The 25,004-nt window shown below is 51.8% G+C and overlaps 1 pseudogene; it reads right to left on the bottom strand.

The window, feature by feature from the left end:
• Positions 1–385: 385 nt before the first annotated feature.
• On the bottom strand, positions 386–7,383 carry LOC142587179 (uncharacterized; annotated as a pseudogene).
• Between the last annotated feature and the right edge of the window lie 17,621 nt (positions 7,384–25,004).

A 25,004-nucleotide genomic window follows, 5' to 3' on the forward strand; every position in this document is an offset into this window, starting at 1 on the left:
CCAAAATATGGTCCTACCGTCTTGAAATCGGTGTCCGGGTGATCCAGCTTGTGAGCTCTCTCAGATCCAACCCAAAAGTTGGCGGCCCGGTGGGTCGAGATAGTCCGTGAGGGTCAGAATCTACGGAGCCCATGCCGGGGTAAAGTTGATACACAGTTCCGTCTATCACCCTCAGTCTAATAGTGTAGAGAGGTGGCATTCAGTGCTTAAGCGAGTTTTGCTGGCGCTCTGTTACGAACACAAGGAGGACTGGGAGAATTGTCTTCCGGCCACTTTGTTTGCTTTGCGAACGGTTCCTCATGATGATGATGATGATGATGAAAAACTTTTATTCAATAAATTGAGAGTTTGCAGTCCAAAATGGCCCGTTACATAGGTGGAGTCCTTAGTTTGGGACCCCACTGGACGAAGCTGCTACCCGCACCCGTTGGACTAGAGCTTTTTGAGACTCCAGCGCCGAGCAATTGAGTAGGGCTGCCTCCCATGCCTGTCTAGTGGGGGAAGGGTTGGGGGAAGGGACGGATTCATCTGACATGCCCACACCATGCGAAAGTTATCGGAGACTTTCCCACAGTGAGGGCGTCGCCCATCAACTTTCGGGTCAAAATGTTTCGCTATTGAAGAACACAACAAGCTGTTTGTCTGCATGCGCCGCAAGGTTCGTTCATCGGCCTTACTCAGGCCCTTAGGAGGGACCGGGAAATGCCGATGACGTTCGCAATAGTCTTCCAGAATTTCCCTGAACCGCAGAAGCGGTTGTCTAATCTCTGAGCCGGAAGAGTATGGTTGAGGTGCCCGGTGGGTAAGCGCTCGGGCGGCCGCGTCCGCAGCCTCGTTACCTCTAAGGCCCTGATTGCCCGGAATCCAAATAATGCGTTTGGGTGAGGGGTCCGATTCCCTCACGGCTCGCTTTAAAATGCGGTAGGCTAAAGGTGATACCTCGGCCGCCAGGTAATACTCACAGGCTCTGCGCGAATCTGTGATGATTACCTTCGAATTCGGGTCCGAGGCGGCAAGTGACATATAGCAACCTCCTCGGCCTGCGCGGAGTTGAAAGCGCGGTACGAAAGTCCGTTAACTCGTTGGTCCTGGTGAACCACGGCGGCCGTGTAAAATCCAGTGGGCGACGGCCCTGCCACATCAACGTAGTATACACCCTTCTTTAATCCATATTGGTGTTCGAGGGCCCGAGCGCGCGCCTTTCGTCTGCCTTCATGTGTCTGCGTGTCCATGTTGCGCGGGAGTGGAGGAACCCAGAGATTGTGACGCCAGAGCTCCGGGAGCCTGCATGTCTCCTCTGGAATGCACTCGTGTTGTATGTGCAAGCGGTCTAGCAGATGGCGCCCGGACACCGTCTGCGAGAGTCGCGTGTATTGGTTCACATTGTGGGCCTCCTTCAACTCCTGGCAGGAGTTAAGCACACCTAGAGCCAACAACTTAGCGTTGCAGGTAGCCACCGGGAGGTCCAAAGCTCGCTTTGTAACCTTTCTTATGATGGCGTCGATGCGTTCATCGTGTTTCTTTGTAGTGCGAAGGTAGGGTACGGAGTATAGGATCCTGCTGGTTACGAAGGCATGGGCGAGCCGAAGCGCGTCCCTGCCCAGCAACCCGCCGCGTTTGTTGGAAACGCGGTGGATCATACGTCCGACCTGTTCGCCTACGCGTTTGAGTTTATCATTAGTGGACTCCGGGCTGAGTCTGTGATGGATGAACAGACCCAGGATCCGGATCTCCTCGACCTCTCTAGTAGGACCTCCCATCAGAAAGAGACGCAAACTCGTGTTGTCTTTGGGATTGGTTCTGATGTAAAGAAGTTCCGATTTCGCAGGAGCGCATTGGAGACCACAGTGGATAGCATAGCTATCGACGATGGAGGCGGCCCGCTGGAGGCGGTCCTCCATTTCCCAACGCTCCCTTCGGTAGTCCAAATTGTTATGTCATCCGCGTATAGTGCATGATGGATGCCTTCCACCCGGGCCCATTGTTATGGAAGCTGCCTCATAGCAATGTTGAAAAGGAGTGGCGAGAAGACCGCTCCTTGGGGAGCGCCCCGTGTGCCCATGGTGTATGGGCCATATTCCTCATCCTCGATCTTAAGGAGGGCCTGGCGCTTCGAGAGGAAATCTCTGACGTAGGCGAATGCCTTGTGCCCGCAATCCGTAGTGCTCAGGTTTGCCAGGATGTTGCCGTGACGAACGTTGTCAAAGGCCCCCCTAAGATCGAGGGCAAGGATGGCCTTGTCGTTGCGCATGGCCGTGGGTCGTATTATGTCGCGATGTAGTTGGAGGAGGACGTCCTGTGCAGACATATGCGGGCAGAAACCAAACAGAGAGTGTCTGCAAAGAGGCCCTTAGCCTCCATGTATGGAGAGAGGCGATCCCAAACCATCTTCTCCACAAGTTTGCCCACACACGAAGTCAGTGAGATGGGCCTCAGGTTGTCGGTATTTACGGCCTTGCCTGGCTTAGGAATGAAGGTGACCAAGGAGGTCTTCCAATCGGGAGGGAGTGGACGCCCGTCCCAGACCTGATTAATGTATACCCTAGCAAGTGAAGGCAGGCCGAGTCCGGAAGATTCGCCAGTAGTTTCACTGTTATGCGATCGCGGCCCGGAGCCGTACCTCTGCGCATCTTAGCTAAAGCCGGCCTAAGGTTGTGGAATGTAAAAGGGGCATCAAGGTCTGGATTAGGGTTGCCCGCGTACTCGTACTCGAGCCCAATCGTGTCCCCTATGCGACAGAGATACCTGTAACACAGCGTGTCCGCGAGTTGAGCTGTCGTGCCTTGGTACCCTTGCAAAGCCCGCAGAAGTTGTCGTTGCGTCTCCCCTCTCGTCTGAGTGGGGTCAATGAGACTGCGAAAGAGACGCCACGTCCCTGTCGAGCTCATCTGACGCGCTGCCGAATTGCACTTTTCCATCCAATTTGAGTCCGTGAGCTGGGCAGCATACGCTGCGGCTTGCTCCGTGAGTTCGATAATGCGAGCCTTAAGCTTCCGATTCAGCTTTTGCTTCTTCCACCGTTTGGTAAGGCTTCGGCGCGCCTCCCACAGGTGAATTAGGTGATTGTCCATTGCGGGGATGTCTTCGGAAGGCTGAACTATCGTAACGTGTCATTGCTGTATTGTGTGCAATTGTTTTGCCCCCTCAGCATAGACGCCGGAAAAGAGACGGGAGGTACCTCCTGTGTCCTGAACTTATGCCAATCGGTCAATTTGGCCTTACCCCACTTTTTGCGAGCCGCCTTCGTCGGAAGAGCGATCCGGAGAAGGCAGTGATCGCTACCAAGAGAGTCCCCCAGGTTCTCCCAGGCGGCATCTTTAGCGTTCTTAGCGAGAGACAGGCCAGGGCATGTGTCACGCGTTACGGAATTGCCCACGCGTGTGGGCCATGCCGGATCCGTGAGCAGCGTGAGACGAAGTGTGGAGATTAGCTCCGCCAGTTTGCGTCCTCTGGCCTTCTCAAAGCGGTATCCCCAATGAAGGCTGGGAGCGTTGAAGTCCCCAACAATCACGAGAGGTTCTCTGTCAGCCGATTTGAGCGCGTGGTAGAAGATTTCGTTGAAAGTTACGCGCTACTTGTGTGGGGGGGGGGGGGGGGCAGTAAATATTAAGAATATGTATTGACGGGTCATGGCGCTTAAGTGGCAGGACCTTGACCATGGTGTATTCCTGTTCAATCTACAAGTCGAGATCGACCGGGACTGCGGTGTATGCCTTGTTCACCAGGATGCATGTTGTAGGACATCCCTGAAACGACCTATACCCAGTGAATTTAGCTTCCGCGCAGGGTTCCTGTAGAGCCAGGACCGCCGGCACGGAACCGAGGGACTGCAGGTAGAGCTGAAGGTGCGACCGTTTCTTCCAGCTCCGAAAACCCCTGCAGTTCCACTGTATGATCTCGAATGTATCTTCTACGACTTTATTATGGGCTTTCCGCTGGGGTCGGCTAGCCATAGTGAAAGTTGTTTTTAATTGTGAGGGGCATGCCCACTCCCCAAAGGCGGTGGCGCCTCAGACAGAGGCACCACGATCTCCACGGAAGCGGCAGCCGCACTGTGTTCCTGGGAGCCTATGGCCTGACGAGTGACCACGTTTCGCCTACGCGAATCCGGTCGCGGGGAACGAGAGCGAGAGCGGCTGTTCCTAAATTGGACGCTAGCCCGTTCCTGTACTGTGGACAGGACAGAGTCAATCACGGTTGGAGTTATGCTCTGCACAATGTGCGGGAGCTGCTGTTCCCAGAGTTCCCGGAAGGAAGCCCTGATATCTGCTAAAATGTTACCTGGCATGTCCGCAATTGTGCGTTCTAAATTTTCCAAACGGTGCTCCATAATCGACATGCGCTCGACTGTTGTGCTGCCCGAACACTGCGAAATGCTATAGTCCTGACGTGACCGAGGCCCTGTAATCTTGTCCTGCCACCTCAGCTTGCTGCATGGGCTCCGAAGGCCCGTCCTCTGCCCGAGGCTCCGTGAGCCTGGCCAATTTTGCCTCTAGGTCTTGTATTTTGTTAGCTAGAATTTCGGTGTGGCGCCTGAGTTCACCATTTTGCCGCTGCAGGGCGGCTTCGGTTGGGGCGGGGGAAGGAGGCCCGGAGACAGCCCAAACCCAACGGCTCACCTCGGTTTGGGCGTTTTCCAGGGACGGGAAATTCCCGGCGTTGAAGGTCGGCGCCTTCGGCCTGGTCCCGGACTTCGCGTTCGTCTTGACTTGTCCGGACTTGCCCGGCGTAGTGGTAGATTACCTGTTGTTGACCTTGGTTGGCGGAGCCTGCTTCGGAGCTGACTTCCGCCTGGCGTTGGTCGGTGGAGTCCTCGGTTTGATAGGTTTCCGGTACTTGCCGATACAGCTGGCTGCACCGGTGAGGTGGTTGCCTCCGCAGATGAGGCAACGAGGGGTGCACTTATGTTCAGCAGGGCCCTCGGAAGTGGTAGCCACTTGAGAGCAACAGCGGCCGCAGCGTCCCGACTGTGGACTCGGGCAGACGTCAGCCCGGTGCCCCACCGTGCCACAGCAGTCACAGGCAGGGATCGTCTTCTTATACAGTCTCACAGGGATGCCCTGGTCGCTGCATTAGATTTGAAGGGGCACCCTCTTCCCTTCGAAAGTTACCACTGCGACGTCAGAGTCGCCCAGTTTCCTCGCGGAGAGAATCTCGCCGTGCCTCCACTTCAGCTTTCGCTTGAGGGAGACCAATGTATCGTTAGGGTCAATGTTGATGACCCCCTTGCAGACGTCACCCGAGGCTTTGGCGGGTCCACGAAATGGGAGCTGGCGGTCCCCGACCACCAGAATGACGTCCCCGAGGAGCCTCTTGGCGGCGGGCACTCAGTTCAGTCGACACAATAACACATTTTGATCCCACACAAGCCATACAGAGAGGTCCACCTCTCCACAGACACGTATGAGGTTGCGCATCGCAACTCCGGCTTGGCCTGGAACGAAGGTCGCCTTCAGATCCAATGTTGTGCATGGCTTGAGCACCACGATGTGTTCGTCGCGCCCAAAGCGCGGCGTTTGCTGCGGCCGCCATTGGGGCTTGCGGGCCCCGCCTTTCAAGGTCGCGATGGACGTCAGACTCTGGAGTTTTGCAAGACGCCTAGCGCCACCTGCCGGTGCGAAGAGGCAGTAATTGAGTAGTGCCAAGCCCGACTCCCTTGCTAAGTTGCCTATGCAGCTAGCGACTGCGAAACAACGATTTAACTAGAATTTGGTCCATATTGCAGTGTTTTGCGCATTTAACACCCAGACAGAGAGCTCTGAATTTCTCCGCTACTCAGACGCGTCGCCGAACTGCCATAAAGCGCTTGCTGGCTCGCTCGTCAGACTGATCGCGGAAACGACGGCAACGTCGATAGCTCCACGCGCTACGAACAACGCCGCAATCGACGCTACTGTTGTGTTGTAAATTTCCATGAACGTGAAGGACTGAATAACAACGTTCAGTTTTACCGATTTCCAACGCGATGGTATGAAGGGGCAAGGCGAGAGCGCTGGATACGGGCCGTTCAACGTGTTGGGTAATCGAATTACTTGCATTCCCCGCAACACAGCGACTCGCATGAGAATGTGCGATAATGTTGTTCTGCTGTAATTGTGCTACGTGCACAGCCCTGACGTAGGACCGTGGCAACCAAGCGAAATTCAACAGTCTGGAGCCACCACTTCGTTGGCAACAGAGAGAGAGAGAGAGGAAAGGGGAAAGGCAGGGAGGTTAACCAGAGAAAAAGATCCGGTTGGCTACCCTACACTGGGGAGAGAGGGGAGGGGGAGGTAAAGTGGTAACAAAGTAGAAAAAACAACATTGCGAACCATCTTGCTTATGTGCCATCGATATATCCGCCTTTTAACAGACGTGCGTCTCCGCTTGACTCAACAAGTGGAAAGGAGAGATCTGGCAGGTAAGCTTAACCAAACATTTTGGTTCGTTTATGAATTCAAAATCCTGTTCTAGAGCATCGTTGCATCGCGAGCTCATTCCTACTTTCGGTATTTTGTATGTCCTGCGCTGATACAACAAGCACACTTCGCAATGTGCTGAGCCTGCTAGACTGCATTTTTCAAATGTGAATAATAAAGTTGCTGTAGGAGCACTGAGAGTAATTGCGAAGTAACGCACGTGTGCAAAAGAAAGTTGCGTTTATTTACATTCATTTGTGCGCGTGTGTTGCTTGAAGCGTCTGCGAAAATTTCAAAGGTACTGCGCGATGATGTAGCTCCTGCGAGGCAGAAAGATGTGGCGCGCAGGCATTGTAGGAAGCTTACTTTCGTTATGTTCACACGCTGTTTTCTGCCCAATTTGAAATGCTTAGATTTTTATGCTGATATGCCTATAAACAAGCCTGATGCTCTCTGTACTTGCGAGTTGCAGCACGCCGAAATAACACCTGATACTTCCTTTATATTGTACACATACTTCGCCCTGCTGAGCTTCCTCCCTTTCCGAAGCCGTGGATGGGCAGAAGAAGCTTCCCATGTCCTTGATTATGAGAAAACCGTGCCTCAACACAACCGAAAGAGGAGGGTTCATTGTGGCCTATGCACGTTCGCTTGCCGGACAGCTCTTCTTGCACTACTCAGTTCGCGCCAAGGCTGCGATGGGGGCGCTGGTGAGGGGTTTTTCCGCAGCGCCGCCTGGGCAGAGTCTGAGGTCTATAGCCGCGTCCCCGTGCGCAGCATGCGCGGAGCGAGCCGGCGTCTGTTGCGGCTTGGCGGCACCGGTGACTTTGGGAACGTGAGGCTTCTGCTTGCGTCGCCATATGCGGACCATGTCGTCCAAATATTCTTCTTCGGATGGTGGAAGGTCCTCGAGTTGAGCAGTATCCATGCGTTCGACTTGCATAGAAGCAGGATCGTAGCCAGTCACAGTCTTCGGAGCCGCCATTGCTGGGCAATCTCCGGCCGGGGCTGGCGGACGCCGCACCGCCGTTGGCCTATAGCGGCGCGGCGGTCGGCGAAATCTTCGAACACTCAGAAATTCGTCAAAAATGCGCCCACCTTGATGAAAGTGGTGTCCAATTATGCCGCTGAACTTCACGGAGACGATGGTACCAAAATTTGCGAGATCCGGGTTGAATGACCGCAATTAGAGACGATCATTGGCGGAGCCGAGGTGAAGCGCGTTCGTCGCCGCCGACGCGCGCCTCGCGTCCTTCCTCATGAGGCTACAGGGTTCTCGCCAGCAGAACTAGTGTATGGGAGGACACTCTGTTCTCTACTGAGAATGTTGAGAGATGTGGGATTAAAGAGGAGAGAGTCCAACAGTGGTTTAATACGCGCTAAATCTGCTGGAACGGCTAAGCGCAACCCAATAACTAGTCGAAAAGAACCTGGGAGTAGCTGAAAAGAACGCCAAATTCTATTACGACAAGAATGCGAGGCTTCGTACCTTTAACGCCGGAGACCAGGTAATGATCCTCAAACCTTCAAGAAAGAACAAGCTTGAAGTTCACTGGGACGGGCCCGTTAAAGTGTTGCACAAACTTCCAGATACTAACTATGCTCTGAAAATGACCGTTCGCAGGAAGGAGGTGAGGTTAAACCACTGCAATTTGACGAAGCCGTGCGTAGAGCGGAGCGGAGTCGTTAACTGTACCATCAAGGAGCAGGATGACACTAGTACCGAGTTTAATGAGTATAAGGCAAACTCTAACTTTGAAATACAGTAACTCTAGAGTCGACAGGCGAACAGCGCCACCATGTCTACGGTGGCGACTCGCTTTGAAAGGACGACAATACGTCAGTCTCGAGCCCGTTGGCGCCACCATGTCTGCTGCGACGACTCTTTTTGTAAGGACCACAATGCGCCGCGTCCCCAACCGTGCGTCGCCGGGATGTCTACACGCAGTCAGCGGACCATGTATTGTTAATGGATTCGCCGTCACCGTCACGGCTTGTTTGAAGCGGTGGAATTCCTGGGAGAAGTTTTGTGGCACCGTCTCACGGGTTTTAGAAGTCGTCAGTCAATGGACAGACGCGGCGGCTACTGTCTGCGGAGTCAACACTGGGATCAAGAGGCGTCTGCTTGGGGCAGGACCCTTGTCTGCGAGAACCCTCTCACCTCGGCGTGGGTAGTGAAACCTGGGCGGAAGTGAATGTGTAAACCCTCCCCCTCAAAGGCGGGTCGGCAACGATGACTTGAGACGCTCCCATTGGTCGAGGGTTGAACGGCCGTTTTTCCTCACCTAGGGATCTAGGGAGGACAGAGTGTATTTAAGCAGCCGTCGTCGGCTGTTCAGTGTGCATTCCTGTTTCAGTCATGCTAGACTGATGAACTGTAACGTTCGCCCCCATGTAGATACTGTAAATAAATCCCATATTCCTCGTTCTCGATGAGAATACGTCTCTCCCTTCAACAACGTCCTCAGCGTGGATAAGTTGGACGACGGAATGGACCAGCTACCATCTATTTCATGCCCGAACCCAACCATTACAGGCTCCGGCGCTTGCCTCAATATCATGCGCTCGCGCTCCCTATAGAGACGGGCACGTTCCACCGTGGTCAAAGAGGTTGGATAGTCCACTGTCTTGCTGCCTTAGCCTCTTCATATCATTTCTGGCCGCCATTGGCTCGGTGCGCAGGCCAGGCACCTGCGCCTCAGCCAAGACTAGCTGGGCAAACAAGGCAGAAACCCTAGCGGTCGCCCTCGCAATCAAAACCAAGGAAGCCATGAGGCACGGATCTTATATCCTCACGGAATCTCAAATAGCGTGCCGTTATTTCACTAGAGGCCGCGTTCCTGCGTGTGTTGCCCGACTCTTAGGTGCAACACTAAACCAGGAACACAGAATCATATGGTTCTCGGGACACATTGCAGTCACGGGTAACGACAGAGCGGACAGTGCAGCTCAAGCTATTACTCACCGACCGTCTGTCCCCTGTCCAGACAACCCCCCCCTCCGCCCGGCCGCCCCACACACCCCGGGATATCCTAGAACACCAGTGTTGAGAAAGACAGCACTACCCCCCCGCCACACGCTCAGCTATGTGTAAGGGAAGCGTATGAGTAGCGCCGCCTGTAGACAAATACATACCCGCATATACGGTTAAAACATGCTGTCCACTCCACCGCATACGTAGGCACTTGCCCGTGGTGTGGAGGCCAGCCAACTCTCGCCAACATTACGTGAGAATGCGAGCTCAGGCCACCCAAAATTAATACGCCTCACATTCCGGCGCGAAAATTCATAACGGAGCATTGGGAGACCTGGCTCGCCAGCGAGAAAAAGGAGACCGAAGTTGGGCTCCTCGACCAAGCACGGCGGGCTGCTTAGGCCAGTGGATCCCTGGATTGTCATCCTGTTGTGCTGCCCGAATCCCTCCACGCTATTTTCGACCCTATGTGTTGAGCGTGGAAGCGCCACGGCCAAGTAATTGCGGGATATTTCTAAAAAAAATTGTACGCTTGTAAGCCTTATAACTTCTGATAAGCACAAGTTTGAGTTTGATGCTATATACCTGCTATGGGTGAGTGAGTTCTCTCAAATGTGTCCACCCCACCTCGGATCGACAAACGTAATGACAAGCTATCTCTGTGAGAGCCGAGCGAGAGGCTAATTTTAGCTCCTAATGCGTCATGCGTGGCACCACGACCGCGCCATTTGTGTGCGCGACACATGCATGATCGAGTAATGGCTTCTTTTATACACAACGATACCTTAGTAAGGCGCGTGGGTAGTACAGCTCCATAGATATGAACGATAATGTTATGGCATGTTTTCGTTACATGCGGTTTGAGCAAGCGACAGCTCCGACCGATTTTAAAGACGTTTCGCGTCAAAATTCGTCCAGGTCCTGGATTTGAACCTGAGACCAACACCTGAGAAACTCGTGTGGGTTTCTTTTTTAGCTGTGCTACAAGACGGGTCGGTGTCAATTTTCCCTTTCATGAACTTTTCTATGCCTTGCAGGCTTCCGCAGAACTGTTATGCCATCTTGGTATTTTGCTGAACCGTACAGATCTTCCCCCTCGGATGCCCCCAGGATGAGGCAAAAGTGCAATTCTTAACTCCCACACATAGGCCTTGCTGTGCTGATACGAGGGCTTGTATCCGCTTCCCCTTCCAGTGTGTCTTTTGTTGCACTATAACTCCCTTCATCACCTTCCTAGCTCCATTTAGGGAAAATAACGGGCGGCCCTGTTCAAGTCAACAACCACCGACCAACCTCTTATGCGTGGTGCATTGGGACTGTTACTATCCAAAAACTAACTCCTTGTAGCTGCTTATCGTGGCTCGTACGACGATGGCTTTTTCTAGTGTTGCCGACGCGTTCAGCACGTTCCACAACCCAAGACAATAACGCAAGACTCTAACGTTCTCACTATTTTCTGCGACTATGCGCAGGTCGCCGCGAGTCCCATAGGAACGGGCCCAGCCGAGAACCAGCAAGCCGCCACAGCACATATGACCATCAACTTCTACGGCAACCCAGCCGGCGGCACCTTCGGGATTCCCATGGCTGGTTACCCAGCGGGCTACCCAGCCGCGGGCTACATAACGGCCGCCGGCCAGCCTTACTGCTACGCCGCTGCTCCCGCTGCGTACGCCGCTGCCATGCCTGCTGCCACACCGGTGGGGGCACAGCCGGTCGCGTACGCAACAGCCACACCTGCCGCCGCCCCTGCCGCCACGCAGACGGTCGCATACGCTGTGCCTACCGGCCAGGCGGCTGCTGCATACCAGTACGCGTTCGCCATGCCGCAGCTGCAGCAGTCCATCTCCACGGCCAGCGTGTCCAGTACGCACTCCGTGCGTACGCTGCCCTCAACGTTGCTGAGACCGGCGGTGACCGTGCCCGTGGCGGCGAGCGCGCCCGTTGCAGTGCAGCCCGCTATGCGCGTCTCTTCCGTGACCCGAGTGCGATCACTGCACCCAACCTTAGGCTGAGTGCTGCGAGGAAGACAGGGATTTTCCTTTTGTACGCTATTCTCTTTTCGGCGACGAGAGGGTGTGAAAGCGCGGGGATGGTATGAACAAGCCATGACGGTATAAAGGTGGCCCGCTTAGTCAAGAACATTGCAAACGAGTGCACTGGATTCCTCTGGCTACACATGTTTCAAGGTGCATCTTGCGAGTTCTTTCGTATGCTTTGCGAGAATGCCGCTGACATTTTATTCAATCCTAGAAGGGGGTCTATAGTGTTATAACTAGGGGAAATCTGTACATTGTCAAACGCAATTCGTTCTATTTCTCATTTTCAACCTTCGCGCTTTAGGAGCCTTGAATGTGCGAAGCGAAGAACGCCTCTTCCTGCATAAGATTATTATTACTTATTTTTTGCGGTTAACAATTCATGCAAAAGTTGCACTCCCTTTCATATGCCGCTGCTGGAAACTGCACTTTATCGCACTTGCAGCGCACTTTTTGTCAATGTTTTATCTCATTTAAGGAAAAACAACTCACCCTATAAATATAACGCGTCAGAGATCTCGCACTGCAGAAATTTATATCATTAAGAGTTATTATTTTGTTCTTCTTTCAGTTAATGATGTAAGGACGAAAACAATCACGACCTACTCATGCTACCGCCCGAGAAAGATGCACTGCGATATTTGGGGGATTGCGTCATTCGTGAATCTTTCACCAGACATTCGCATTGAAAGTATTTATTACATACTGCAGATCGTAACAGGGTGCAATCAGGACAGGCACGTCGCAGTGAAACTATTAGAACAAACAATGCTATGTATGGACCGAAATATCAAAGCAAACAAATACATTTATCCATACATTAAATGATGCTATTAGCAACAAAAATACAGAAGGTACATGAATATGAAAAAATACACAAAGAATATAAAAATATGTACAGTAAGAGCATTACAATGATGAATGCGATGAAGTAAGCAACACATTATAGCGAAAATAGAATTATCAATACATTAGAAAGGGGCAACTGGCATTGAAAGTACAGAAGATACAGGAACAGTAAATACATACAGTCGAACGTCTCCACTACGAAATGACCTGTATAACGAATTATTGGTTACATCCCGGCCGATTTCCTATCTTTCATATGTATTAGGAACACTTCTACAACGAAGACTTCTACAACGAATTTGCATGTACAAAGAACGAATTTAGGCTTCCCCTATGACTGATGTGTTGCTTTACAGTGAGTAACACGCGTACCGACGCCGCCACTGCCCTCAGCAGAAGCTACTGAGCTGCGCTCTGCACGGGCGCTGACGGTATGTAACGGCGCACTTCACAAGTGTGTGCTGATGTCAGCGTGTGCTACCATCCTGCCTGGGGCGCTATAACGTAAAACTATTCCAAACGTTTCTATTCCAATTCTGCAGCCAGTCCTCCGCGATTGGTCAAAAACTTTTCTGGACCACCCCAACTTCATCTGTCTGTCGCGCGACGTCACGAAAACCGCGATACCTCCCCATCTGATATGACGTGTACACACTGAATATGTGTGATTAGACCAAACAAAAGAAAAATAGTTATTCCCGATTCGATGCTTTTCGCGATTAACCCTCGGCTATTGGTCAAAAGCTTTCGGGCTGCACCAAGTTCACCTGCCTGTCACGCGACGTCCCAAAACCGCAAAAACTCGCCGCGTCAAATTGACGTGTACGCGTTGAAGATGCATTAATATGGCGAAGAAAACTGAATTTTCTTCTGAATAGCCGCAGGCCGCCCCATTTCGAAAGGAATAAAAGGTGGCTGCCGCCAATCGCTCAGGCACTGGCTACTCGCACCTGCCGGAGAGCATGAGTTTATTTGCGTATAATAAAACATTTTGGGTGTCCGTGTAACGTGTTCGAACACTTTCGGCACGTTTAAGACCTCGTACGGCCAACTCTTCTTTGCTGGGGATTCGTTTTAGCGGCATTCTTAACCTTCCGTTGCATGTCGCCGTGATTTTCGACAAGCCACCGCCAGCTAAATAAAGGAAAGCGGACCAATCGCAGACGCCGGCACCGCCCTCTTCATACGGTTATCGATTTTAAGTGCAGCTAGTGACTCGGCCCCATCGAATCCCTCTCCACTTGAGCGTGCTCCTCGCCTCTTGACAGCCAATTGTATAAGACAAGCCGCTCAGTGTAGGCAATGCTATTCGTTTTTCAAGCAAACAAAAGTGACCTCCTATGAACGTGGAGAGCTTTTGATTGGTCTGTGCAGACAACCCTGCGGGTGACCGCCCGATGCTTGCATCGGCGGTTACACAAATTTGACGTCAGGAGATTGGAATAAAAACATTTTGGAATAGTTTTACGTTATAGCGCCCCTAGCTGCTGCACTGCTCCAAGAATCGCTCAACTCGCACGCTGCTTGTTGGAACGCAGCAGCGGGTGCGACGGCTGACCATTACGTCGCAGTTAGCAGTGTAATGATGTAAATGGAACTGACGACCGACCACGTTTTTAGAGCTATTTAGGGCGGAAAGGATGCGAATATCAACGAAGGCAGCAGTGGTGCAGAACCTTAAAAAAATTATGGGGTTTTACGTGCCAAAACCACTTTCTGATTATGAGGCACGCCGTAGTGGAGGACTCCGGAAATTTCGACCACCTGGGGTTCTTTAATGTGCGCCTAAATCTAAGCACACGGGTGTTTTCGCATTTCGCCCCCATCGAAATACGGCCGCCGTGGCCGGGATTCGATCCCGCGACCTCGTGCTCAGCAGCCCAACACCATAGCCACTGAGCAACCACGGCGGGTGTGCAGAACCTTTCAACGAACCCAGAATTTTCACAGCAATGGGAGGTGATAGTGGCACTCGACGATCTGCAGGTATAACTTGCGTCTCTACTGCGTTTCGCTGCGGAGCATGCCGTGTACCCTGGTGCATTAAGGTCGGCTGCAGTCGCACATTCCGTGAGATGAAGTGAGATGAAAATAGCGGTTAATTTTACTAAGTCTCTCTTGAATTCATATTAAGTAAATGTTTTATCTTGTTTGACGTGTTTAGCCTGCTCTAGTGTGAGCGGTGCGATGTGCGATCTTTACAATGAAGAGATCGGTATAACGGAGGATTTTGGAGGTCCCAAGCACTTCTTTATGGAGCCGTTTGACTGTACACAAGGAATGTAAAATGGTGCTACGGGGTGGGTGTTTAAATCAAGTTCTCTGAGGTGGTCCCACTCAAGTAATATACGGTGAAAAATTGATAGGTATCAGTATGTGCAAAATAAGGTGTTAGTGAGTGGGCCCTGTGATGTCGTGTGTACCTTGAAGATAAAGGGGTTAAACATACAGATGGGTCGATTGCTGATTTTTGGTTTGTAAGCTGGCGAAGAAACTCAAAGCTGCACTTTTTCCTTCAGACTTCAAGTGCTTAAATTATATTAATTTTCATAAGCTCTGTAGGAGAACCGGTTATTTTAAGTATGGAATAAATATACCTGACTGCATTCCGTCGAATACGTTCTAGTTTGTTAATGTTCAGTTTAGTATAAGGGTTCCGCACTATAGAAGCGTACTCGAGTTTTGGCCTGACGTATGTAAAGTACGCTAGCAGTTTTACATTTTGGGCAGCATTTCTAAGCTTATGCTTCAAGAAGCATAGCTTGTAGAATGCGGAAGAACAAGTGTTATCTATGTGTGGATTCCGGGAGAGATGATTAGTGATTGTTACACCAAGGTACTTGTAGCTATTGACCTACTTCATAGTAATACTACCAGTTTATACTCATACTCCAGTGGACTCTTTTTGCGTGTTATTCCCGAACAGACAGTTTTATCGGTGTTAATATCCATGCCGAACTAATGCACTAATAATCGAGGACGTTGTCTGTATTACAATTTAGTTCATCTTGAGCATGCGGAGATGTAACTTCGCTAAACAACACACTATAATGTGCAAACAACATAATTAGTGTTTTGGGGGTAACTGCGCTAACGAGGCCATTAATATACAAAAGAAACAGCAGTAGCCCCTGAACATTACCCTGAGGTATAATGAATGAACCTCTTTGTGCTGCTCTGGGTTCTCGCGTTGACGCCGCTTCCTTTCATCCTCGGCATTACCACTACGAACGAGTTGGCGTTTTTCTGCCATCGCATTTTCAAAAAGATGCATCATCGATGCCAGAGCAACTTTCAAGCGGACGGAGCGTTGGCCTTGGCGTTTTGGCGGCCCGACGCTTCCGCGCCCCTTCGGGTTAGCGATGGCGTCTCCGCCGCAGCAGCGGCCGACTCCTCATCGCACGTGACTGCCTTCTGGCCAGTCCCACGCCGCGGGTGCCTTGCAGAGCCAGCAGGAAGGGTGATGTATTCGTAAACGCGCCCGACACAAACCACTGAGCGTAGAGTTCGATACAATCGCCACCGGCACAACACAACGAGCGAAGATGATGATACAATCGGTGCGGGCCAGGTAAAACGCTGTGGTCATTGGCCGCGCCACGAGCATGCAGTCACATAAGCGTACCTCACACCTGCTACGCTCCTCCATTGCGACGCTGACGTTATCACCGTTGGACGTAATCGCTGCGCCTGTCTCTTCCTCTCCGGCGCATCACTCCTCTTCACCCTTGACAATTTTTATCCTCCCTTCGCCTCCCCACGTGTAGGTAGTCTACCGGCCACGTTCTTGGTTTACCTCCCTACCTTTCCCTCTTCGTTTCTCTCTCCCTCGCCTCCACGTGCCTCACCCTCTCGTCTAGCCCTTTTCGGTGATAATCTCGAACGCCGATCTCCTTTGTAATGTACAGGTGGGGACAAAAGTAATTCGTAGAGGTGTGCGCATATTCAAAACTGTCGAATAATGAATCGAATACGTTCTATTCGATTAGGTTCGGGAATAGGTTCTAATCGAATAGGTTCTATTCGATTCGATCTTCGAATCGAATAGTTATTATTCGTAAATGCGAATATTTTTTGAATACTTTACGAATATTTCAAAACGTCAATTGCACCCAATTAAACATAATATTCGAGCAGAAGTAGGGTACATTTTCACCCCCGTGGGCATAGTATAGACATAAAACATGGAGAACTTGCGTAGTAGAGCAGGCTACGTCGCTCAGGAACAACGCTCCGTAACCTACTATATACTGACAGAAACTTTCTAACTTTGGGAATGCTAGGATGTGAACATCGTTTTATATTAATTGTGATAACGGCTGTTCATTACTCGAAAACTATTTGATTCTATTCACTTCTGGCATTATTTGATTCGTAATCGATTCAGTTTCAAAAACCACTATTCACACGACCCAAGTAATTGGAGCACGGAAGCTGCGTCCGAACCGCACTCCATACATGCCTTCTAATAGGCTCGGAGGGAAGCTAGAAATTAGATAACGCATGTGCCCAGACCTGCTCTCATAGCCAATTCGCACCTCTAGATCCGTTTCTTTACCTGTGAATTGCAGCGTCGTTCGCAGCTTCAGAGTGAATAAGAATGTGAAGAAGGGGACATCCCAAAAGAACCCGTGGCGTTTGTGTGGTCGATGACATAGATGTTCACTTGTCGCCTGGGTTTTCTTGTACTGCTATGGTCCCCGTCCCGTCAGACAGGGCTGTCAAAAAAAGCGTCTGTCTCAGTGCACAGGCCCATACCAAAGGCTTCGTGCCATGACCTCAGTTGCATACGAGATCGTCCCCGTCGCTCCCACTGCCCCATCTGCTCCGCAGGCCAATGACGTTGTGTATGTCGCACGCCTCAAGCCTTATTACTTTGCTGTTGACATGATATTTGGACGCCCCGGAGCGGCGCTTCTGTCGCCGGGGTAATGCAACGTGCCTTGCGTGCGTCTCTTCGACGATGCACGTGGCGGCCCGTCAAAGAAGACGATGAACTGCCCCTTTGGCTCGAGATGTCAGTTCAACTATATTTTGACTTATTTTACACTTTACCATAACCTACCCGATTCTTGGCCAATCACCCAGAGTGGGTACGGGCCAGTAGGTCACATGGATCTATATCTACATTTACTATATTAAAGGCGAGAAGAACAGCGTGTCAGCGCTGCAATTGATTTTGTAAATGTATGTTGTAAATAGTGTTCAGTGTAATTACTCCCTAATTTGCGCAACAGTACGGTAAAAAAAATTTCGGCAGCAACGATCTCACGATGACTGTCGATGTTAATGCGATTAGCATTGATGCAATGTAGCGACACAACACACCGTATTGCCACCGCCTAAATGGGTCATAATTACTACAAATACGTTGTCTTTATAACAAAAGAGATTGCTATTTGGCCTATAAAATCGGTGTGGCTCAGGTAAACGGATCACATACGATGATGGTCATGTATGACGCGTGTACTGCAGCCGGGCTCCTGCCACGCGCTTACCTCTGCATCTATAGTGACGCCGCCGCAAGGTCCGCACGTTGTGCGTGTCTAAATATGCATTCAGACAAGGTTGTGTGAATATATATGACGCGGGTTCGATTCCACCCAGCATCGGATGAATTATACAATATTTTTTCTCACTAAATGACCCAAGTTGGTGGGAAAGAGGTTCAGTGCAGGGCCGCCCACGCCCAGTGCTATATCCAGTGACCCAAGCTGGCGTTAAGGAGGTTTATTAAACAGAAGTACATACCCGGTGTAACACACCGAGTGACCCAAGTTGTTCTGACGCTTGGTTTCGAATCCGGGTTACCTCAGCACTGCAACCCGATGCCCTACCTATTAGTTCTGTAGAGCCGTGGTAAACGAGACGGACACAAGTCTTTTCGGTAACAAGGTCTAGTTTATTCTGTCAAAAGAGAGAGAATTGAGCGGGCGCGCGCTGTTAGATACGGGACCGTTTCCTGAGCCTACTTCGAGTTCACCAGACCACATCGAATCGCGCCACAGCTAATTAAGAAGCGCAGAAGCACGGATACCACATTCCAGAGGCGCGGCACGTGCAAACAAGTTGGCGGCCCCCACCTCGTGTGCCGCAGGTGGAGCTATTCACTGCTTGACTCTTCCCGAAAGTGAAGCGAGAGCCTGGCACTGTTCCAGGTAACTTGGGTCCAAGAGGCAAGACGGGTGTAATGCACCGTGAAACCCTGGCAGCGTCGCCCCACCCGCCTATTGTGACGGCGCATTGCAAGTCAGCAAGGCAAGACCGCAGGGAGAAGTAAGCCCTCGGAAAATTGGGGACCAAGCAGCGACTCTCTTCGCCGGGTGTGACACAATCGCACGGGCGCCTACCATTGGCCGAAAATGACGACACCTGAGCGGGCTCACCGATTGGCCGAAAATGGCGTCACCTGAGCGGGCTCGCTCATTGGCCGAACGTGACGTGACTTCGAGACACCGAAGGGCTTAAAAGACACAGACCGGGAGCAGCGGAAGAGCATTCCTAGAGCATTCCTTGATTCATCTCTTTCGAGCTTGCCACGGGCCGCAGCGTCCGAGTTGCTGCCGGCCCGTAATGACTTTAAGACTGTTAATTTACTCTCACTGTAAATAATGTAAATAAACCTCCAGTTTTTCATCTTAAGGTCCTCCTCAACTCTTACAGCGCAGCGCGCCAGAAGTGGCGAGGGCTTTACAGAGAGAGGAGAAAAGAGGTAAAAGGAGCATAGAGAAGTGCGGTGCGCGGACCTAGTGCGAAAGGAAAGCAGTAAACAAAGTAATCAGAAAAGGGAGCTCGCGCACGACGTTCGGCGCAGTGAGTCGGATCATGTGTCCGTGTGCCTGGTGTCCAGCACTCGCGAAGGTCCGCTTACGGGAGGCCCGCGGGGTGGTGCGCAGCTCCATCGCCGCGCCGCTACAGATCTGTATGGAGACAAGGTCCTGGGCGACTATCGTTTATTAAGCTAGTAGCTCGTAGAAAGCCGCACCTTAGCGGCGCTCAAGGACAATTCGCATACTAGCGCCTCCCAAACTCTTTCCGTCGTCGTTGACGACCTGGCAGCACACTTCCCACTACTATAGGCTCCTCCCCTAGCGAGGGAGCCATAGCGGCTGAGCGACTCATGAGCGGTGGTGTAGATTGTCCATGAGCAAAGAGTAGTCCAGCAAGTGGACTCGCCGCAGTGAGCGACGTGAGATGGACTAGGTTTACGGGCCGACGTTGTCAGCTTCAAGGTGGGCTGGCATCAAACGATCAACGAAAATGGTCTCTTCTCGTCCATTAACTAGAAGAGTGAAGTGATCGCTTTTGAGGACCTTGAAGGAACCCTCGTATGGTGCTTGCAACGGCGTGCGGATAGTGTCGTGGCGGGTGAATACGTGGGAGGTGTGGAATAAATATGAGCTCATGTAAGTAGCTTTGGAGTCGTGGCGAAGTGGTGGTGGAAAGACGGTGCCCATTGTAGTTCGCAGGCGGCTACGTAAGACTTCACGTCGGCGGCTGTTGGTTTTGGGTCGAACTCGCTAGGTACGAGAAGCGTCGTACCGAAAGCTAGCTCTGCTGACGACCACTGGACGTCTTCTTTGACAAAGGTGTGAAGGCAAAGACGAACCTAAATCACTCCGTCCGTGGAACAGATGAGTCTTGTGCACGAAGGGACGCCTTTAGTTGGCGATGAAAACGTTCTACCATGCCATTAGAACTTGGGGGGTAGGCTGTAGTTCGTATGTGCGTCACTATAAGGAGGCTAGACAGATTTCGAAAGAGCGACAATTCAAATTGTCTCCCGCGGTCTGTCGTTATGGTGTGAGGCACGCTTTAATGAGCAACCCAAACATCTCTAAGGCCCAGGGCCACTAATTTGACGGTAATGTTAGAGAGAGGTATTGCTTGAGGCCAACGGGTAAATTGGTTGATGCAAGTGAGTGTGTATCGCTGGTTCGACGACTGGTAGTGGACCAATGATGTCGCCATACACGTAGCCCAAACGGGCGTCCGGTGGAGGAAAGTAGCCAGGAGAGCTCACAGTGTGCCGGTTAACTTTGGCGCGCTGGCACTGGAAGCACGCCCGCGACCAGCAACGGGCGTCAGCGTTCGTGCACAATCACAGATAGCGAGATCTGACGAGGTGTTGTGTGGCATGTACTCCTGAGTGTGACAAAAAGTGGAGGGAATCGAAGACTTGCCGACAAAATTCGGGCGGTACGTACGGGCGAGGTAAACCAGTAGACATATCGCATATTATGGTGATGTCGCAGCCAGGCAGCAAGACATCTTCCAATCGCAGGGAGCTGTTCGCTGTGCGAAATGTTGGAAGTTCGCGGTCTGCGAGCTGGGCAGCGGCGAGGCGAGTGAAGTCAATGCTGGGAGAAGTTACGTGGCTTGCGTTGCCGTGCATCCGTGAAATAGCATCGGCAATAGGGTTGTCGGTACTACTATAGCATGACGAATGTCAGTGGTGAATTCAGAAATATAGGCAAGTTGGTGAACACACGTAGTATAGAACGAGCTGTTGTAAGCATAAATAAGCAGTTTGTGGAGGGTGACAATAGAGAACTCACTACCATCGAGGTTGTGACGGAAGTGGCGAACAGCTAGGTAAACTGCCAGCAATTCGCAATGGAAAGTGCTGTATCGGGCTTCTTTGAGAAGAAGGAAATAGGCTGCCATGAGTTGGCAACCGGCTGTTGAAGTACAGCGCCAACAGCTCTGTCAGAGGCGTTAACCATAACGGATATTGGCGCGTCAGATTTCGGGTATGCAAGAAGAGTGGGGGTAGCAAGGGCGTGCTTGTGTTACGTTTCGCCTACGACGCGCGGTTTAGCCGGCGCGACTGCAACAAAGCGGCAGACATTTTGGCCCGTTCGGCGTCGCCGCTACGCTCCCCGCCAAGCGCGTCCAGGCATGTTCCGATGCCACGTGTCTTCATGTGCGTGTGTGAGTGTATGTGCCATTGTGCCCGACCGGAGGCGCTACGAGAGTAGAAGTCACCTTCTCCTCCCAGCCATTGTGCCCGACCGAAGGCGCTACGAGAGTAGAAGTCTCCTTCTCCTCCCAGCCATTGTGCCCGACCGAAGGCGCTACGAGAGTAGGAGTTACCTTCTCCTCCCAGTCTTTGTGCCCGACCGGCGGCGCTACGACAGTATGCGTCACCTTATCTCATTGTACAATCACGTGCTCGTCTATTGAGGGGTTCCTTCTTACCCTCAACTGCGAGAGTATAAAAGCAGCTGCCCCCGGACGCCAGAAGAGGGCTCCGATTTCTTCTGTTGAGTAAAGTGCTCTCCCGTCTCTCTACTTCGGTCAACCTGACCGCCAACTCTTTGCGATGTTAAAATAAACAAGTTGTTTTGTTGTTACCAGTCGACTCATGCTTTGCCGGGACCTTCGGATGCTTCCAGTTGTACCCCAGGCCGCCAGGCCAACGCTACCCTTGGGGCTTGCGACCCAGGTGCAACCACGGGCGTCAGCGCCGAGTTCCCAACAGGTCGTACCATCGGTGCGACCACAACAACCGTTGCCATCGGTGGGATTCAAACAACTGTCTGCCAGCGGTGAGATCGCGACAACGGAGGCCAGCAGCGAAGATATGCAGTTGACGGTATGCTGAGCAGCTCAACAACGATCCGGGAGCAGTGCAACGAGCCCTGTGTGATGACTGGTTGCCTGCAGCGGAACGACTGCGCTGGACTCTTGGCTGCGAGGTTTGGTGAGTGCGGGACTTTCTTCTTCTGAGCTTTGCCAGGCTTTTGTTAGTGTCAGAAACAGAGCTGGTAATTGTGGTTGTCGTTGCTGCCGGGTTAGTTTGCGGCAAGACAATAGTAAGCAGTAGAGAAAGCAGCATTCAGAGCAGCCATGGATTTGAAGTCGTTGCGCAAACCGAAATTGCTGGAGCTTGCAAGAGAGTTGGGTCTGGATGTCTCGGACAAACTCAGAAAACCAGAACTGCTAAAGGCTATTCTTGAGTTAGAAGCTGAGGATGACGAGCTGTCGGAATGCCTTGAGACCATTGAGGAGAGGGAGACTGCAAAAAGACAGGAGCGCGAACTTAAAGAGCAAAAAGAAAAAGAAGAGCGTGAACGTAAAGAACAGAAAGAGCGAGAGCAACAAGAGAAAAAAGAAGAGCGTGACCGTCAACACGCTTTGGAAATGAAGCGTCTTGAGGTAGAGATGGAACGCGCTCGTAATGGAAGTCAGGCACACGGTGCAGGAGAACGCGTATTGTTCAAAATGACTGACCTGATGCGGCCGTTTAAGCTTGGAGAGGACATTGGTTTGTTCCTGGTTAACTTTGAGCGAACGTGCGAGAAGCAGGGGTTCTCTCGGGAAACGTGGCCACAGCGCTTGCTCACTTTGTTACCCGGCGAGGCGGCCGACGTAGTCGCTCGCTTGGATAGAGAGGAGGCAGAGGATTTCGACAAAGTAAAATCGAGTCTGCTAAAAAGTACAGACTGTCAGCGGAGGCGTTCCGTCGGAAGTTTCGGGAAAATGAGAAAGGCAAAAGTGAGTCATATACAGAGTTTGCGTACAGGCTTATGTCAAACATGCAGGAGTGGCTCAAAGAAGAGAAAGCGTTTGGTGACCACGATAAAGTTCTGCAGTGTTTCGTGCTGGAACAGTTTTATAGTCGGTTACCTGAGAACGTGAGGTACTGGGTCTTGGATAGGCCAGACGTTTGTACGGTGGCTAAAGCCGCTGAGCTAGCCGAGGAGTTTGTGACGCGTCGGGCTCGCGGAGCTAAGGACGGTCAAAAGGGTGAATTTGGCTCGAAGTTTGAGAGGCCGAAGTTCACGCCCATGAGATTAAAGAGGGACACGCGTAGTGAGGATGCGAGTGAAAGCAGTCCGACCAAACGTAAAGAGACGGCGGCAGCCAAACGCAGAAAGCGGTTCGAGATGAGGCGAGCGCGCGTTTGTTATACGTGCCAGAAGCCGGGTCACTTTTCGGCGCAGTGTCCGGAAACAACACCAAAAGTTGTGTTTTTTTCATTATGCAGCACTGACGAGAACATGAAGCTTCTCGAGCCTTACATGCGAGACCTCCTCGTGAACGGGAAAGAGTGCCGAGTGCTTCGCGATTCCGCAGCTACAATGGATGTAGTTCACCCGTCTTACGTAGAACCCCATATGTTCACGGGCGAGTGCGCATGGATCAAGCAAGCCGTGGAAGCTCATAGCGTGTGTCTGCCGGTAGCAAAGGTGCTTATCGAAGGACCTTTCGGAGCGCTTGAGACGGAGCCGCAGTGTCATCTATGCTGCCCCCCCAGTACCCGTACCTATTTTCGAACAGGTCCGATCACCTCCTGCGCGAGAAGGGGCTTTTGTTTGGTGAGGCTAGCGTTCAGGCCTTAACCAGGTCGAAGGTTCGGGAGCTCGCTGCAAAGGCGGTAGTTGCGGGGCCGACGTTATCGAACAATGAAAAAGGGTCAGAGGTGCAGCAAGCTGACGAACTGAATAAAATTGAGCCTGTAGCGTTGAAGGCGCCAGATACTGGAGAGGAAACGCCCGATGCGGGAAAGTTAGAAGAGCTATCTACTGATTTGCTCATCGCGCCTACGTCAGACGGACTTGATAGGTTGCTAAAAGTCAGCCGGTCGGCTTTGATAGCCGAGCAAAAGAAGGATGGCAGCCTAGAAAACGTGCGCTGCAATGTCAAGGAAGGTATCGCCAGGAAAAATGCGCGTTTTGTGGAAAGAGGTGGAGTCCTGTACCGGAAGTATCTAGACCGCAGAGGAGTGGAGTTCGATCAGCTGATCGTTCCTCAATGCTATCGTCAGGATTTGTTGCGCTTGTCGCACGGGGGTTCGTGGTCCGGACACCTAGGAGTTAAGAAAACTAAGGACCGTCTCTTGCAAGAGTACTATTGGCCAGGGTGTTTTCGGGACGCAGACCATTTCGTGAGGACATGTGACACCTGTCAGCGGGTGGGCAAACCAGGGGACAAATCAAGGGCGCCGTTGAAATTGGTACCTATCATTACGGAGCCTTTTAGACGGCTCGTTATTGATACAGTGGGACCTCTGCCGGTAACAGCCACGGGGTACAGACACATTTTGACTGTGATCTGCCCAGCGACAAAGTTCCCTGAAGCAGTGCCGCTTAAAGAACTCAGCTCAGTGGAGATAGTCAATGCGCTACTGTCCATATTTGCGCGAGTTGGTTTTCCTGCGGAAATCCAATCAGATCAGGGCACAGTGTTTACTAGCGCTTTGACGACAACTTTTCTCGAAAGGTGTGGGGTAAAGCTGCTACACAGCTCAGTGTACCACCCACAGTCGAATTCCGTTGAGAAGCTCCACTCCGTCATGAAGCGCGTGTTGAGAGCATTGTGTTTTGAACATCGAACTGACTGGGAGCTGTGTCTGCCTGGGGTGATGTTTGCATTACGGACCGCGCCGCATGCAGCTACGGGGTTTTCGCCAGCTGAGCTGGTGTACGGTCGCTCGCTTCGGTCTCCGCTTCGCATGCTTCGAGAATCGTGGGAAGGCAGGGGCGACGACCCAGTCGTGGTGGAGTACGTGCTTAAGCTCCTCGAACGCTTAAGAAGGGCACAGGAGTTGTCAGGTGAAGCAATGGCAAAGGCCCAGCAGAGGGCCAAGGTTTATTATGATCGGACCGCCAGGGCCCGTCGTTTTGAGGTGGGCGATGAGGTCATGATATTGCGCACATCGCTAAACAACAAACTAGACGTGCAGTGGGAGGGCCCAGCACGAATTGTTCAGAAACTGTCGGACGTTAACTACGTGGT

The sequence above is a fragment of the Dermacentor variabilis genome, chromosome 1 (assembly GCF_050947875.1).
Source record: "Dermacentor variabilis isolate Ectoservices chromosome 1, ASM5094787v1, whole genome shotgun sequence".
Lineage (NCBI taxonomy): Eukaryota > Metazoa > Arthropoda > Arachnida > Ixodida > Ixodidae > Dermacentor > Dermacentor variabilis.